Genomic DNA, 17,323 nt, shown 5'->3' on the forward strand with positions numbered 1-17,323 from the left:
GACAACTCTACAGCCAAATAACAATTTAAAAAAATAATCCATTATAGGTCAAGTAAACCATTATAGGTCAATGTACGGCCTTCAACACGGAGCCTTGGCTCACACAGAACAACAAGCTATAAAGGGCCCCAAAAATACTAGTGTAAAACCATTCAAACGGGAAAACCAACGGTCTAATCTATATAAAAAAACGAGAAAGGAGAAACACGTATAAATTACATAAACAAACGACAACTGCTGTACATCAGACTTCTGACTTAGGACAGGTGCAAACATTTGCAGCGGGATTAAACGTTTTAATGGTACCAAACCTTCTCCCTTTTTCTGAAACAATAGCATAACATCACAACATAGAAAAAAACGATAAAATATCAATTGGCAGGCTCAACTCAATCAAAAAACGTAAATTAATACACTATATAATTTTTATAGAACTGTTTAAAGAGGATTTTTTCAAATTTGGGAACTTCATAATCATAGTCACCAAAACTGACAATTATTGTAAATATTCTGTTTAAATCTCTTACAGTGTTCATTCTAGATAATCTTAGCTTCACAGATTTACTGTACATATATAAGAGTTGCACAGGCTGTCATGGCATTTTTTAGGAAATTTTCCCATTTTCCAAACAATTTTTGGAAACTTAGTAATTTACAAGAAAGATTTTCAAAAGAATGTACACATTTGTGTAATTAACTCCTATATTTTTAAAGAATGAACACATATTGTAACTGTCCACCTAGTGTTATGAATTTGTTGGAGAATTGTTCTCTCAGATTTGTTAAAGTTAACATTAGTCCTTATAATTATAATTGTACCAAAGTGTAGTATAGAAGTTTAAATTAGCCTTTAAAAATTGTCATCTTTAAGTAAGTATATGGACTACAACCACAAATACCAAAACAAAATAGGCACAATAAATACATTCATTCACAATGCCAATAAAACAAATAAAATGAGAAGAGCATGCTTTTAGTGTAAAGGTTGGATTGCAATCAAAACCATATTGTCAGTTGCTTCATAGTTATTAATTTAATTTCTCAGGTTCGGGAGAAGAATCACAGTTTAATATTTCTTTGCATATCAATAAGCAATAAACATATTTACAAAGAAAGCAAAATCAAATTGAAAAACTGTGGTACTCCATACAAGAAGTACATAAAAACTGTGAGTTCTTTGAAACAATACTACTCTACTAATTAAACAATATACATGTAAAAGTATGCATAGATTCTACGAATGCAACAATATCCGTAATATATGTACATAGCAAATAAAAAAAAATGTTCACTAGGGAGTGGTGGGTGGGAAGAAACTATTTTCCCGAAAAATATAAAATGACTGCAAGCGCTGCTTTTAGAATAATTATGATTTTGTGTTTAAAACAAAGACAATGCTAATTAGTGCTGCTTTGTTAATTGAAAATTAATAAGCAGCAATCTCATTAGTTAATTAGTATGATCTCGCAAAACAATTAGTAAAGGAAAAGCACATGCAGAAGTGACTGGGAAACCCCCTTGCTGATTGGATAATAATCTTAACAGGTCAAGGCCCCTGCATAACATGTGTACAGCATTCCAAAACGAATGTGTCCTAATAATCTATTTATATAATATAGTTCCATCTGCTTCTGAGATAGAGAACAAATAATTTTGAGCCGTGTGATGAAAATTTTCAGACTTATCCATATACATCTCAAGCAATTTGTTAAGGATATCAAATCAGATTTTTAAGTTATAAACTCATTTTAAGTGTAAAATATTATTACCTAAGGTAATAATTTTAATGAAAATCACAAAAGAGTTGCTTGGTAAATGATTCTATTTGTTTTTAAAAAAAATATAGGCACAACAACTACTCGATCAATGCAAATAGATGTGTTTATAAGAAGCTTGACATAGCTGATGATTCTTTGATCTTTAGTTACCTTCCGATACTGGGCATTGGTTGCTGCTTTATAAAATATCTCGCCTGTGATAAAATTTACAGTACGCGAGACATTGGTATTACAATCTGGCAGCGGCGGCGTAAACTATTTTTTTTATGAATTTTCTATATTTCAGAATGTTTAAAGCTTTATATATCAGAAGGTAGAAGACCTTGATGCTTCATATCTTGTATGCATATACCTTATGTTACGAAGTTTCCGTCTGCCATGTGTCCAATGTCCTTAACCTCATTTTCATGGTTCAGTGAAATTAGTTTTTTTTGTAATGCGAATTTCTCACTTAAATTTTTGGATATCTACATTTGGTATATGGGTTCCTTGTAAAGTCTACATGTCCATTAGACAGGATTCACCTGACATTGACCTCATTGCATTTATCAGTGATCAAGCTTAAAGTTACTTGATTAGGTCCGTTTTCAAATAATATTAGAAGTGGGATGTATGGAATGACTGTAATGGGTACATGTCAGTGTTGAAGGTTTCATATGACCTTGTACTCATTTGCATGGTTCATTGATCAACGTTAACTGTTGGGCTATTTTTGTTTTTTTTCAAGTACTACTATATTTGTCAACTTTATTCGGTGTATAAAATTAGTGTAGGGTATACATGTCACTAGCCAGTATCGTATGACGTTGTCCTCATTTTCATGGTTAATGTTAGGTTTTTGTCTGTTTTCCAAGTACTTCAACTAGTATATCTGTCAACTCTATTTAGTGTATCAAATTAATCTAAGGTATACACGTCATTCTATCAAGTATCATATGACCATGACCTCATTTCATGGTTCATTGGTCAATGTTAAGTGTTTTTGGTTTCGATCTGTTTTTCAAATCCTTAAAGACAAGTAATAGAACAGCTGTTATTGGTAAATGAAATAATTATAAGGTGTACGTGTCCGTCTGGCTTGTATTATTTCCCCTTGACCCCAATTTCATGGTTCATTGGTCTAACTTTCGTAATTTTGTCAGCCTTCCAGAGACTATAAGCAACAGGTCAACTATATTTGGTGTATTGAAAGATTATAAGGTGTACATGTCTGTCTTGCCTGGTTCATCTGATCATGACATCACCATCACAGAACATGGATAATGTTAAATGTATATGATACTTGTAAAAACTTCATGTTACACATTTCAACATAAATTCAATGATAAGTGAAGCAGGCGTGTGCACTCTTGTTTTCCTACGAATTGAAAGCATTTGACGGAATAAAAGGATTAGTCTTTCAGCCAATGAAAGGTAACCAGTTGTAGGAATTGAACCCCTACTGTAAATTATACAGTTACCAAGTCAGTCATCATATAGAAAACAACCAAGTCTTAGCACATTTTCTGTGTCACACATCTAAAGAATACATACATGTTTTACGGATATCAGGACATTAATTGCTTTATGTGGACTGTTACTTTGGGAACTAACACGCTAGTTAAACATCTAGGCCATCACATTGTTGGTCAGTACAAAACATGTTTCATACTCACACCGCATTCATCATGTTCTCATACTGAAATTTAAATTTTATTTCCAACTGGATATTAATAGCCATTATTTCATTTTTATCGTCTTGATTTTATAAATAATTTCATTTTTAGAAAGACAAACATATTCTTACAAAACGGTATTAAGTTAAGGAAGAATTCTTGGAAATCCGATTACAGACGCCTACTAGCTGTACTATGTATCCATTACATTTCGTTTAGAAATTAATGTCTTCAAATTTCAGAAGATGTTTTACGATTCTAAATGCATTCGTTATTTAGAAATATCAGTTATGCGCGTATATGAGCCATTTTTCGTGAACTTCATTCACTTTTATGACCTCTAGCTTCAGTTGTGTCTTGTTTTGAGACCGAATCCCACTTTTCTAATTGTAATACTTCTCTTCTGGTGCACCCGCCAAGAATGTCTATATATAATGCAAGTCATATGCTATCAAACTTCTCGATACCGTACTCATATGTGTTTTTGGTTGCTATATTCTTGGCATTTAAAGGTCGTGCCATTGAATGATGGTGAATTAACGTACATCCTCAATCAAAAGTGGGTTCCGTCGATGGGAAACACATTTATTTTGTAAAGTGACAAAAAGTTCCCAAAATATGTTGAAGACATGGATTTTTGGGTCGTCAAGTTATCGTAATTATATAAGCTTGTTTTGTCCTTATTTCTCGATCTAGAATTAATTTGATGTGTCTATATACTACAAAAGAGAATAATGCAAACAGACGTGCGTGTATAGATCTGTATATATTTTCAAAATGACATGCAGATAAAGGCGCACTTCATGTATATTTATACTGAACTGTAATATCTATGTTCGGTCATAGTACTAAGTAGATATGGTTGATTGAACAGAATTAAATTTATACAAGTTCAATGATAATTCACGCCAATTGAGTCCCATTTGTTCAATACTATCAGAGATGAAGATCTTTAAATCCAATGAAATGGAAACACCATCGGCATCTTATGAAATATACAGGTCATTATAAAAAAAAGTGCAAATTTCGACGAGGTAATATTTTGAAAAATGATGTCATTGTTTAAAACATTTAAATTTGTCCCTCTATTTTATAGTATGGTAGCAACGATATTCAGAAATATGTAATGGGAAAAAATGAAGAGTTCCTTCAATTTTTACAATTTTAGGTCATCCTTTGATAGAATCGTGTCAATGGTGTTACCAATTTAAAACATACATTTAGGTACTATATATTATTGTTATACATCAAACAACTAATCCAATTTGTTGTTTAGTTTTGAATTACGACTTATTGACATTATTCATATAGCTGTGCATTCTATTCAAACATAAATTTCAGAATACATTAAATTGTCGTAAAAAAGTTGGCTGTCCTAATTATGGCCGTTGTAAATACTAAAAAATACACTCAAACTGAATATATGTACAATGTACAAGATTAATTGATAATAATATACTTAATCCTTTGTACACGACCTAAAAACACTTTCATTTATGAATAAAAAATAAAAAATGTCTCATTTTTATATAGTAACACCGACTGACCCTTCTGTAACTCCAATGACACAGAAGTATCCCCATTGACATCACATTTCAAATTTTACATTTATTAAGTACTGAACACAATCCAAGAACACTGAGCAAAAGAAAAAGATGAAAAATACTTCTTAGGCTAAAAAATCTCAAATATATATAACAAAACATCCATTACTAAAAATGTCAATCGTGTTACTAAAAAGTGTCATTGGTGTTACCATCATACATCAGTTTGTGAAAACTTTGTATATGTAATACATGATAATGTTAAAACAGTGTTAAATAAGTATTGTTTTTTTAATAAATAATATGATGTTTCGCTGTTAAACATGAAAGAAACACAAAACAATGCTGATTGTCATGATATATTCAGTGGTGTTACTAAACTGGTCAATGATGTTACCAAAATGGTCTCACCATTGACAGTAACACCAATGATTTAAGTTGTCTTTTAAGATTCAGTTACGAAATAAGTGCTCCATTTCCCTATTATATATGTTGTTACTGGTGCATGTTTCTGTAATCAATATATTTCATAATTCAAAGTTCAGGAAATATTTTCAAAAAAATGATTTTTATAAGGGTACACCATGGACACTATTTTCATTTATGATATAGCTTTTACTAACTTTTAAGATTTTTTCACTAAATTTTCAACATAAATATATGTTTTCTTTTGCATAACATGCTTACAGGTAACATTGCTAAAGGAGAAACTATTGCAAATGCTGAAATCTTGAGAAAGATAACTCTTACCCTACCATTTACAAAAGAGGGACGAAAGATACCAAAGGGACAGTCAAACTCATAAATCTAAAACAAACCGACAACGCCATGGCTAAAAACACGAACCCCACCAAAAACTAGGGGTGATCTCAGGTGCTCCGGAAGGGTAAGCAGATCCTGCTCCACATGTGGCACCCGTCGTGTTGCTTATGTGATTACAAATCCGGTAAATAGTCTAATTCGGTAGGTCACATTCATGAAAGGGAAGGGGGTTGTAGTTACGACGTAAGGAACATATCCGATATCATTTGTGAAACGGTTATTCCATAACGGTCAACCAACTCGTGATGGCGTCCGTAAAATTTACGAAAGGATGATTTCAACTTCACCATTTGGAACTCTTGGTTTAATAGCTTCCTTGTGAGCAGTAACCCTCTATACATTGACTTAAAAAATGAGACTTTTCCTTTTGGTGAAGTTTTTTTTATTTTAAAACCAAGATACACCTCCGAAATCATTAAAAAAATGTTTGTATGTATCAAAATGCAATAAAAAGTGATAAATCATAATAACAAATGATATGAATAATAGTCCTATTACAGGTCTGAAAGGATTAATAGTCAAAAATAACAGTTGATTCTGTCTATATCCAAGGGTTTAAGAAAACATTAAGAATGTTTTTATAACATTTTATACTGTAAACTGTATATAATGTATCACAAAACATTCATATTTAACATATGCAAGTGTTATTTTGATACATTTTGATATATTTTCATGTTTTTGACTTAAACAAACCAAATAACATAGTTTTGCATGTTTTTTTTTATAATGACCCATACTCTCAAGTTCAGCTACACATATAATTAAGAGTGTTAGAGTTATATCTCAATTGGTTCAATAGTGCCTGAGATGAATATATTTAAATCCAGTGAAATTAAAAAACAGTCACGTTATGAAATATTTTCTCAAGAACAGAAACATATATAAGATATAGGAAGGCATGATTTCATGTTAGCGGGATTGGTATTCTCGCTGTATCCTTTTTTATAAGGTCTTGATTGATTGATGTAGACGAAACCTGGGTCTGGCGTATCAAAGTATAAGCCTGGTACCTTTGATAACTATGTATACCACTGAGTCGATGCCTCTGTTGGTGGACTTTCGTCGCCGAGGGTATAACCAGACTAGTAGTCAGCACTCCGGTGTTGACATCAATATCAATTATATGGTCATTTTTATAAATTTATTGTTTACAAAAGTATGCATTATTCAAGGATTTTCTTATCCCAAGCATAGGTTACCTTTTCTGAAAATATAGTCTTACCTTTCTAAAAGTTTCAAAGCCCAGACGAAACCCAAATACTAGTATATTCGTTTTCTAAATGTCGTATATTTTTATTGACTGTACAATCGCATGAAGATTTACTGTACAATCACTTGGAGCTTTCCTGTACAATCGATTTGCCAACTTAAATGCAAAAGTTAGGTAAACAAAAATTGAAAAGAAGTAGAAATATCTTAATTGACCCGATTTGTTTGACTCGTAATTAAATGATTTTAAATGTTCTTTATAAAAACTGGTTAAGCACTGATATTTTCGGTTGCAGGTTAAACTTATGACACAAATGTCATTATGATATATGTTTCAATGCTGTTCAAAATCAGAGATAAAGAGGAATTCATTATAGGCCAAAGAGCGAAGTGATATTTGCATGGAATATAATAGTTGCTAGGGTTTACTTTTTTGGGGTTATGCATAATTACGACACTCAAGTAAGAAATGCTATCTGCTATCTATTCTGCAACATTCATGAACAGTTTTTACTTTCAATGAAATTTATGTCATATAAATATTCATTTAATGTACTGCAATCTAATGCAATATATGTCTGTTTTCCATGTTCTGTAACGATTAAATTACAGTGATTTGGTATTATAATCTTTTTTTTTATTTGAGCTTCAACAATACATTTTAATGTTTGAAGATCAATGGATGCAGTCTGCATTAGCGTTGTGCGGGAATGGTATTCTGGTGGTTGAAACCCAACTTTTTTCAATTTTATTTGATTTTGTGAACGTTTCCGTGGTTTGTTAAGAAAGACTGGATCCACGTCTGGTCTGATATCGTCAATGATAGTTTTACATGGTGAACTGATAATTCAATTGAGTTATAATAGTTTAGGCTTGTGTTGTGCTGTAACACCAGCCCCGTTTTGGTGAGGACTGAGCGCACTCAAACATATTTAATCCCGCCACTATGTTTATGTGCCTGTTCCAAGTCAGGATCGAGCCTGTTGTTCAGTGGTTGCCTTGGTTCAAGTCTGTTATATATGTTTTTTTTCGGAAATTGTTTTGTCATAAATTAGGTCGTCAGTTTTCTAATTTAGTTGTTTTATATTGCTCATGTCGGGACCTTTTGTAGCAGACAATAACTGCTTACATCCACTTCATTTGAACTCTGTGGGTAGTTGTCTCATTGGTAATTATACCAAATCTCCTAATTTTTATATTACATATAGAAATATGGTTCGATAACATGTTGTTCGAACTAAACTAAACTGTGTCGTTCGTCAGTCAAATGTTATAGAGGAATATTGAAAAGTTAATTATTATTATTATGAAGAAGAAATTCATGACTTTTGTTTGTGTAAATAGATATTGTCTACTGTCCATAGACTTCCAATTAATGATATAAACAGACATAATGTCAAAGTGTTAATTTTTCAATTACAATTGAATAAAAAAGACTTGTTGTTGGAGTTAGCGACAAGCAACTGATTGTTTGGTCCACTATAATGAAGTGAGATAGGAAAACTAAGACCATCACTTCCTGTCAATATTTCTCTATGTTGTTGTCCATCAGGGGAGATAACTACCACATTATTCGATTCGCATCCCACCACGTACACATTACCAGCATGATCTACATCAATACCTTGAGGACTCTTTAGAACGCTTTCGTTATGAAATGTCCATTGTATTTTACCTTGAAAAGTATAACAAATAACAGTGTGTTTATCGTTGTTTGTATGATATATGTTGTCCCTACAAGTTGCAATGTGGCAGTCATCGGGAATTTTGTCTCGAACTATAACACTTATAGAATCGTCGGTTAGATTGATCATTCGTATTCCTTTGTTGTAACTGGAATAAATCAATTGATTATCTTTCAGTGCTATGCCAAAACTTTCGGAATCGAGTGAAATTGTTTTCTTGATTTGTTTCTTCTCCAAGTCTATAATAGTGATACAATGTTTCTCTGATTTACCGGACGTAACTGCCAATGTATTGTCGTCACTGTTGTATACTATATCAAACGGTTGAAACGGCATCAGGACCTCAAAGTCTTTTGATCCTTTATCACTGAAAACTTTTAATTGTTTAGCAAAGCAGTAGGTAAATACCAGTCTATCATCTGGAAGTATGCAACATCCGCAAATAGTATTTCCTTGAGTGTCGATGGACTTGTGTACCGTTAGCTTTATATTTTCTATAGATTTTTTTGGAACGATTGGAATCATCAATTGGGCTTGTCTGGCCTTCTTCTTGATCAGAACTATGTCGCATGGATAAGATTCAATACGCACTTCCCCAAAACTTCTGATATCGAATATGATATTCTGGATAGAGGTGTTGGTTTGATATGAAAGAGTATGCTGTTCCGTGCCTTCTACAAGAGCCTGCAATTTTTTTTCTTTGCTATAAACGTCCTCTTCTATTTGCTTAATTGAGAGAAACATTTGAAGATCTGTTGCGTGTTTCTTGATGTTCAATAGGCTATTTTGGCATTCTCCTATTTCTTTTTCTTTCTTTTCTAGCGAGGCCATTAACTGACAAATTTTAGAGTTTTCTTTTTCTTCGAGCTCGTTGAGTTGTTTCATTAAATCTTCTTGTAGTTTGTCGAGGTGGTTGTTGATCTTCATTCTAGTTTTCTTTAGTTCTTTTTCGATTTCTTTTCTTTTTTCTTTAAAAGTCAACAGATTGTTTTGTTGATGCTGGCGAATCTTCTTTAGATTTTCTGCTATCTCAACTAATGATTCCTCTATCTCGCACATAGCATTGGAAGATTTGGCGTTACGAATGATATTCTCTAATTCGACAATTTTCCGGCACTCTTCGTGACATTCCACGATACATGTGCTGCAGCAGGGACATTCATGCTTCTGGCAATAGAATTGATATTTTTTATCGTGACTGGTACAATACTGAGTAATTTTCAGGACATCCGCTGGCAGTTTCTGGTATTCGGCAATAGGTATCACACTGTGGCTTCTCGATGACTTAGACAAACTATGATGTTCCTTGCATTCTGAACATAGTCCCTCGTCACATTCTGTACACCAGACTATGCATGGTTTTGTGATGTGACGGAGGTCACAAACACCACAGCTTTGAGATGGTGCAGCCATTAAACACACTACAAAATTAGAATCAATGATAAATGATTAGCCATAACAATAGTTTTGCAGTCAGTGGTACCATCTTTAAAAGTAAATATTCTTAAATTGAATTCAATTTGACTTGGGTTTAAAGTACCTGTATTGTTAAAAATCATGCAGAGGGTGATTCATGACATGTCACAGAATTAATTTGTTTTGCCCTATATGATAAAAACATTGGTATATGAGTAAATTTTGTCATTATTTTTCCTGTATAATGTGCATTGCCATGGTAACCGTCAAAACAACATTTTGCCTGAATATAGGTGAAAAAGACACTTTTGAAATTGAAAATAAGGGAACTTAAAGTCCCATCGAAATTTAGTTAATCAATAAAAACAATATGAATATTTACATTGTTAACAAACGAAACCCTAAGTTATTCGAAAACGTTAAAATTTTGAATTTACTAAATAGTTCGTTTCCATAGCAACCATTTAAAAATGTTTTAAAATTTGAAAATGAATGATAATCTTGGTAGAGAAGACTAATATATTACTTGACAAAACATGTCATGAATCAATTGTGTCAAGTCTCTATTTTTCTATTTTTTTAGGGGAATAAATTAAAAACTGTATTAGTTATTATTACATGTTATATTGTTACACAAAAAGGATAAGAGTTACGGTTCTTTGCATTATGTTGTAACCAATTATGTCAAATAAAATTTGGGAATTTATTCTTTTTTTAACATTTAAAGATAACTATTACAAGATTTGGACTTTTCTTTAGATTTGGTGGTATTTCTTTGGTGTTTTGTCAACTGGCCCCTTTGTAGAAGCTGAGGTATTAAGACATACAATGTACACCATATTTAAGTTATCCTGTTAGTATAAACCTTCCCATTGGTACAATATATATATATCATATAGACAAGTATTGGTATAGTATCATACATATCCTTGTTTATAGCAATGAAATTATAAACCATCAAAGACAACAGTTTGACCCAGGTCTGGGACTTGATAGAAATAATCATAAACATAATATATGTAAATACGTACGAGCCAAAAACGAAAGTTGAAATTCATAAACATTTTGAAATTTGATATATTTAGGTCATTCTTGTATAAGGGAAAATACATAAAATATTTAGAGAAGAATTAATCCTGAATACCCCCCAAAAAACTAAAAAAAATACCTTTTAAATAGAAATAAAGTTCATTCCCGTCTGGTTACCAGGAAGGTTATGAATCACGTGACTGTTTAAAAAACTGGTAAATGCCGGGAATTTTCAAATTCCATCTGCACACTTGCAAGTACGATAGCGGTGTATTAAAAATGAACATAATTATTCCTGACCTTTCTTCTTTTTTTCATCTTTGCGTTTCCAATTGATTTGTAGTTATTTCATTAGTGTTTTTCAATTGAGAAAACCAGAGTTTTGCACACGTCGTTTATGCTCCAGCCGCCATGAAATTTCCAGATAAATTGGACAACCCCATTTGTGTGAACTACCCTTAATTTTTTTCATTCTAAGCATATTTCGCAGGTTTTTTTTTTTTACTTTTGTTGCTTTCGCTTTTAACTTGAAATAATAGCTAGACCAGATCTTCAAACAATAGCCACAAGAAGCGATAAGTAGAGACATTTATTTAATACATGTATTTGTTTTTTTAAAGTCTGTAACAGTCGACTCCTAATGAGAGATTTTGACCTTAAACTACGATTTGTATCAATTTATTGGGACATGATCTTGAAAATTATCATGTATTTGAACTGAGACTACTACAACAAATGGTTAACGTATTGCAGTCTCATTTTTAAACAGCAAAAATGTCAGCTCAGATTAGATCAATATGTTGGAAATTGTCAACTTGACTCCTGACGCATAGGAGTAATTGTCATTATATTTCGATATAAACCATTGCTTGCATTTTATCAAATACTTAAGTTGATATATAGAAATTAAATTAGTAAAATAGAAGCTATTAAAAAGCATAACCATTAGGAAAACAACGGATCTACAAGTTTATTTTCAAGCCACCGTCAATTGACCGCAATCACCAGTCGACTCGCTAATAGACAGAGACTGCACTTTAATGCCAATTTCCATGTAGGTTGTGGTTACAACTAGCCGATAGAGAGAAATAATAAACAACTAAACAAAGCAAAATCATCAAATGACTTCTGAGAGGAATTGGCATGAAAGATCATTTTCTATCTTTTTGCATATAATCTTGCAGAGAAAAAAATTTAAGCAGCAACAATTATTAGTTAAGTTGTTTTAACTGATAGTCGTCATAAAAATTATGATTCGTTAAAGGATTTATTATCCTTCAATGAAGATATTTACACATTTGAGAAACTCTCAATTAACCATAAGCAGCAAAAAATAGGAAGCAAAATAATTCCAATCTAAATGAATCTTGTGATCAAAATCGGCAAAAGACACTTAAAATGAGTTGTTACTCTTGAATGAAAATGTTAATTCATTTTTGCATTATTTTTTCAATAATCATTTTCTATCTAATAGAACGGCATCGTCTTTTTGGTTTCGTCATAGCGTGCATTCTTTGGGTGCTTGAGTTGTTGGCTTCGACTGATGCCTGACAGGTTTAATGCAAATACTAGTACTTGAAAATCGGTATTCACCGCTTCTCCACTAAGCTAACCACTCGGTATTATGGAGTATAAGCAAATATTTTTTGCCATGAAGCCGAATACAAAAACGCTTTATGTTTAAAGACTGACACTCTGAGTATATTGCTTTTAAAGTGAAATCGATAAAAGAATTATAAAAAAGGAATAGGAAGAGAATATTACACTACACTACAATGTACATACATCGATTACAACCGGTCAGTTGTAAATTGAGGGACAGGGCTGGTCATTACTTTGTTATTATTGTTGAGACAGCCTTTTCATTTTCAAGCCGTATTGCAGTACAAAAGTTGTGTGTCTCTTTGATTTGAAGATCATGTTAACCTATATTAGATCAGGATTCTCTTTTGTTTCACTAAGATGGAATACGTCTCTAAAATCTACAACGTTTGAATCGTTAAAGGTTTCCATTTGTCTCTCATTCGATTGCAAATTTCACATATTCATACTTAATGTAACATCTCTCCCCGACTTAAAATAGAATTGCACCCACTTAAATGTTCCGACGGCTTTACTTATCATAATTGAACTTATATTGAAAATATACAATTTATAAAAAAGAAGATGTGGTATGATTGCCAATGAGACAACTATTCACGAAAGACCAAAACGACACAGACATTAACAACTATAGGTCACCGTACGGCCTTCATCAATGAGCAAAGCCCATACCGCATAGTCAGCTATAATTTGAATGTTTACACATGTAAGTATTACACATAATAAGACAATGTGGTATGATTGCCAATCAGAAAACCATCAACCAAATGATGTAGCTGTTCATCCGACAACAATGAGCAAAACCAATACTGCATAATCAGTTATAATTAAGAGACACTGACATAAACAAATGTAAAATAGTTGAAGGAAATCCAGGGGTCTGATCCAAATATTTAATTGAGCCGTCCCATGCAACTCTTCCCTAACCTAAGACAATATGTCGTGTTCGACGAATAATAATGAATCCACAAACAAAAGAGACAAAAAAACTGAAATTTTGCATGGTTGCCGATGAAACAACTGCATTAACCATAAAACACCTTTTATTTTATTTTGTTCTGACACAACACAAGGAAACATTGAACATGTTGAGAATAAACAGTTTGGCCGATAATTTTATAAGTGAGACGAGACTAGTGCATGTACAAAACATTCTAGATAAACACAGAATTTACTTTCGAGGTATTCTTGTACTTAAATTCGTCGATATTTTGGTCGACGCAAAGCCCAAGTTCGACAGATGGAAACCCTGATAAAAGATTACAAACAAAAGTGTACTGGAAGGCAAATAGTAATAACTGTTCTAAAAGGACAAATCAAATACACCAAATCATCGTATAGTTGGTTAGGAAATGTTTTATTTAAAAACGGTATCACATGAAAAATATATAAAAAAATATATCATGGCTCTATCAATTCACTTATTTTTTTTTCACGTGATCCACTTGTTCTGTGCTGATTGTTTATCAATGTCACGATTCGGTTAACTTCGGCAACAGAATCGCAGCTGTTCAAGACAATCGAGGAGTTTTAAGATTCAACAATTAATTAAGTTAAGACATTATGAGAAAACAAATTTCACTGAGTACAGAATAGAAACGGGGTACTTGGTGTGTCAAAGAGACAACGACCCGACCGACCATAAACAGAAAAGAGCACAAGGCCACCATATAATTTCGCATAACATATAATTACTAAGTGAATAAATAGAACTTTTTCAGTAACTAAGTGCCGAAAGAAAGTTTTTGTTTGTTTTTGTTTTTGATTTTGATTTTGTTTGTTCTTGGCAATATGATGAGTTGATTCAACCATCTTAACTGATTTTTAAAATTTGTTCTTACGTAGTGTTCTAGTTTAGGAGAGAGTAAAATTGAAATCTCTACACAAACACGCCATATGCTATGATACCCTGTCCCAAGTCAGGAGCCTGTAGTTTAGTGGCTGTCGTAAATAAGGTATACTCGCTTTAGATTGAACGTTTTAAAATTTTACTTTAATTGTCGCCACCATGTTTATAGATACAAGAAGATGTGGTATGAGTGCCAATAACACTTGTCTCCATCCAGAATAACAATATATAAAAGTAAACCATTATAGGTCAAGGTACGGCCTTCAACACAGAGCCTTGGCTCATACCGAAAATCAAGCTAGCTATAAAGGGCCCTAAAAATTACTTATGTAAAACCATCCAAACGGGAAAACCAACGGTCTAATCTATATAAAAACGAGAAACTAGAAACACGTATGAACTACATAAACAGACGACAACAATATACTGTACATCAGATTCATGACTTAGGACACGTGCAAATATTTGCAGCGGGATTAAACGTTTTAATGGTACCAAACTTACATGTTTTAGTTATACTAAAAGATTGTAAATATAGATATTATAATATATTGCTTTCATATGGATTTTCTTGTTGTTGAAGACCGTACAGTGACCTAAAGCTGTTAATTTCTGTGTCGTTTAGTCTCTTGTGTAAAAAGTTGTCTCATTGGCCATCATCAATCATACTACATCTTCTTTTTTTATATATCTAACTTGTAATTACTGGTTTGGATACTAGTATTAACTTATGCATGGTAAGAACTGTTCTAGATATGCAGATGCTGTTATATAGAATAATCTGCCTCATGGTTTTAGAAAAAAATACTAATCTACATCAGCCAGTTTAAAAATATTTTAAAGTCTGGAATGGGAATAACTGTTTGTGCAGCTTGTGAATACGAATTGTTATTTTTTTACCATTTAGATCAGATCTTATCTTTAATCTTTGCATTTAATCAACTTTCTCATCATATAAAAAAGAAGATGTGGTATGATTGCCAATGAGACAACTGTCCATAAGAGACCAAAATGACACCGACATTAACAACTATAGGTCATCGTACGGCCTTCAACAATGAGCAAAGCCCATACCGCATAGTCAGCTATAAAAGGCCCCGATAAGACAATGTAAAGCAATTCAAACGAGACTGAAACTAGCGGCCTTATTTATATATAAAAAAAAAAATGAACGAAAAACAAATATGTAAACGACAACCACTGAATTACAGGCTCCTGAATTGGGACAGGCACATACATAAATAATGTGGCGGGGTTAAACATGTTAGCGGGATCCCAACCCTCCCCCTAACCTGGGACAGTGATATAACAGTACAACATAAAAAAAGTTGAAAAAGGCTTAACTCATCAGATGGACAAACATACAAGTGGACGTGGTCGGGTACTTATACATCCCGACAAAATGGTTATTTTACACTTTGAATTTGCGTTTAACTTTAATACTGGTAGCTTATCATGCTCATAAGTCTGCTTATTACTGTAAGAGAAAATCCAACAAGATGGTCCTCAGCTGGCTCCTAAATAAAATTGTGTACTAGTTCATTGAAAATGGACGTCACACTAAAACTCTAAAACTTTATAGATTCACTAAAATAAAAATAAAACATACACGACTTATGCATGCAGATGATATCGGATATGTTTCTTACGTCGTAACTACAATCCCCTTGGCCCTTTTAATGAATGTAACATACCGAATTGGACTATAATATTTACCGGGTTTGCAATATCATGATCAATACGACTACTGCTACATGTTGAGCAGGATCTGCTGACCCGGCCTTGCGGAGCACCTGATGAATACCCCCAGTTTTTTTGTGGGGCAGTCGTGTTGCTCAGTCTTTAGTTGTCTATGTTGTTTCTTGTGTACTATTAATTTATTTGTCTGTTTTTCTTTTTCATTTTCAGCCATGGTGGTGTCAGCTTATTTTCGATTTATGAGTTTGACTGTCCCTCTGGTATCTTTCGCCCCTCAGTTTTATGTATACAGAGCTCCATCAGGAACTTTCTAAATAGAAATTATAAGTCCCAGGCTCCATGTAGCCTTTTGTGTTAATTTTTGTTATGTTAAATTATTGTAATATTATGGCTTGGATCTCATTTCAATGCAGCTTATGCCACATGTTCTTGTACTTTGCCGACTCTCATTTATTTTAATTATATATATATATATATATATATATGTTGTGTACAAGTTGTAATGTTGTACAAATTATAATTTGTACAGAATTTTTGTACAAGTTATCAGTGTTTTATGACCTGCTGAACAAAAATGGATGATGCAAGCACACAGTCTGTTAATCCGCATATTTCTGTCAATTTTTCACAACTTCATGATACAGTCTAATACTGAGCATTGATACAGAAACCTTATAAGACCTCACAAAGATTTTGTATAGATATGAATATGGTATAAGGAAAAAAATAAAATTAGAATTTAAACCATTCAGGTATCCTCATTTACAGTTTGAAGGCAAGGAGAATAGCACTAAATGTTAGGTTGACGTATGTTTTTTTGAATTTAAAACATTACACTGGTACATTTTATAAGTTAAACCTGTATCACCTGTTGCAAGAAGGTAGGTGTCAAAAAACTTATAACTTGTACAAAAACCCTGTACAAATTATAATTTGTACAAACTTACATCTTGTACACAACATGTGCACTAGTTCGAAAATATGGCGGGAATTTTCTTCATTTCATATTCAGAGTTATCTCCACTTAGATTCG

General features: G+C 32.6%; 1 long non-coding RNA gene across 1 annotated transcript; it reads right to left on the reverse strand.

Annotated features, from left to right (window-relative positions):
• Positions 1-9,655: 9,655 nt before the first annotated feature.
• LOC143083460 (uncharacterized) lies at positions 9,656-11,356 on the reverse strand. The gene is made up of 2 exons (XR_012980716.1): positions 11,281-11,356; positions 9,656-10,117 (listed from the first exon to the last, which is right to left on the reverse strand). It is a non-coding gene; the product is annotated as an uncharacterized LOC143083460 (long non-coding RNA).
• Between the last annotated feature and the right edge of the window lie 5,967 nt (positions 11,357-17,323).

Source organism: Mytilus galloprovincialis, chromosome 7, assembly GCF_965363235.1.
Source record: "Mytilus galloprovincialis chromosome 7, xbMytGall1.hap1.1, whole genome shotgun sequence".
Lineage (NCBI taxonomy): Eukaryota > Metazoa > Mollusca > Bivalvia > Mytilida > Mytilidae > Mytilus > Mytilus galloprovincialis.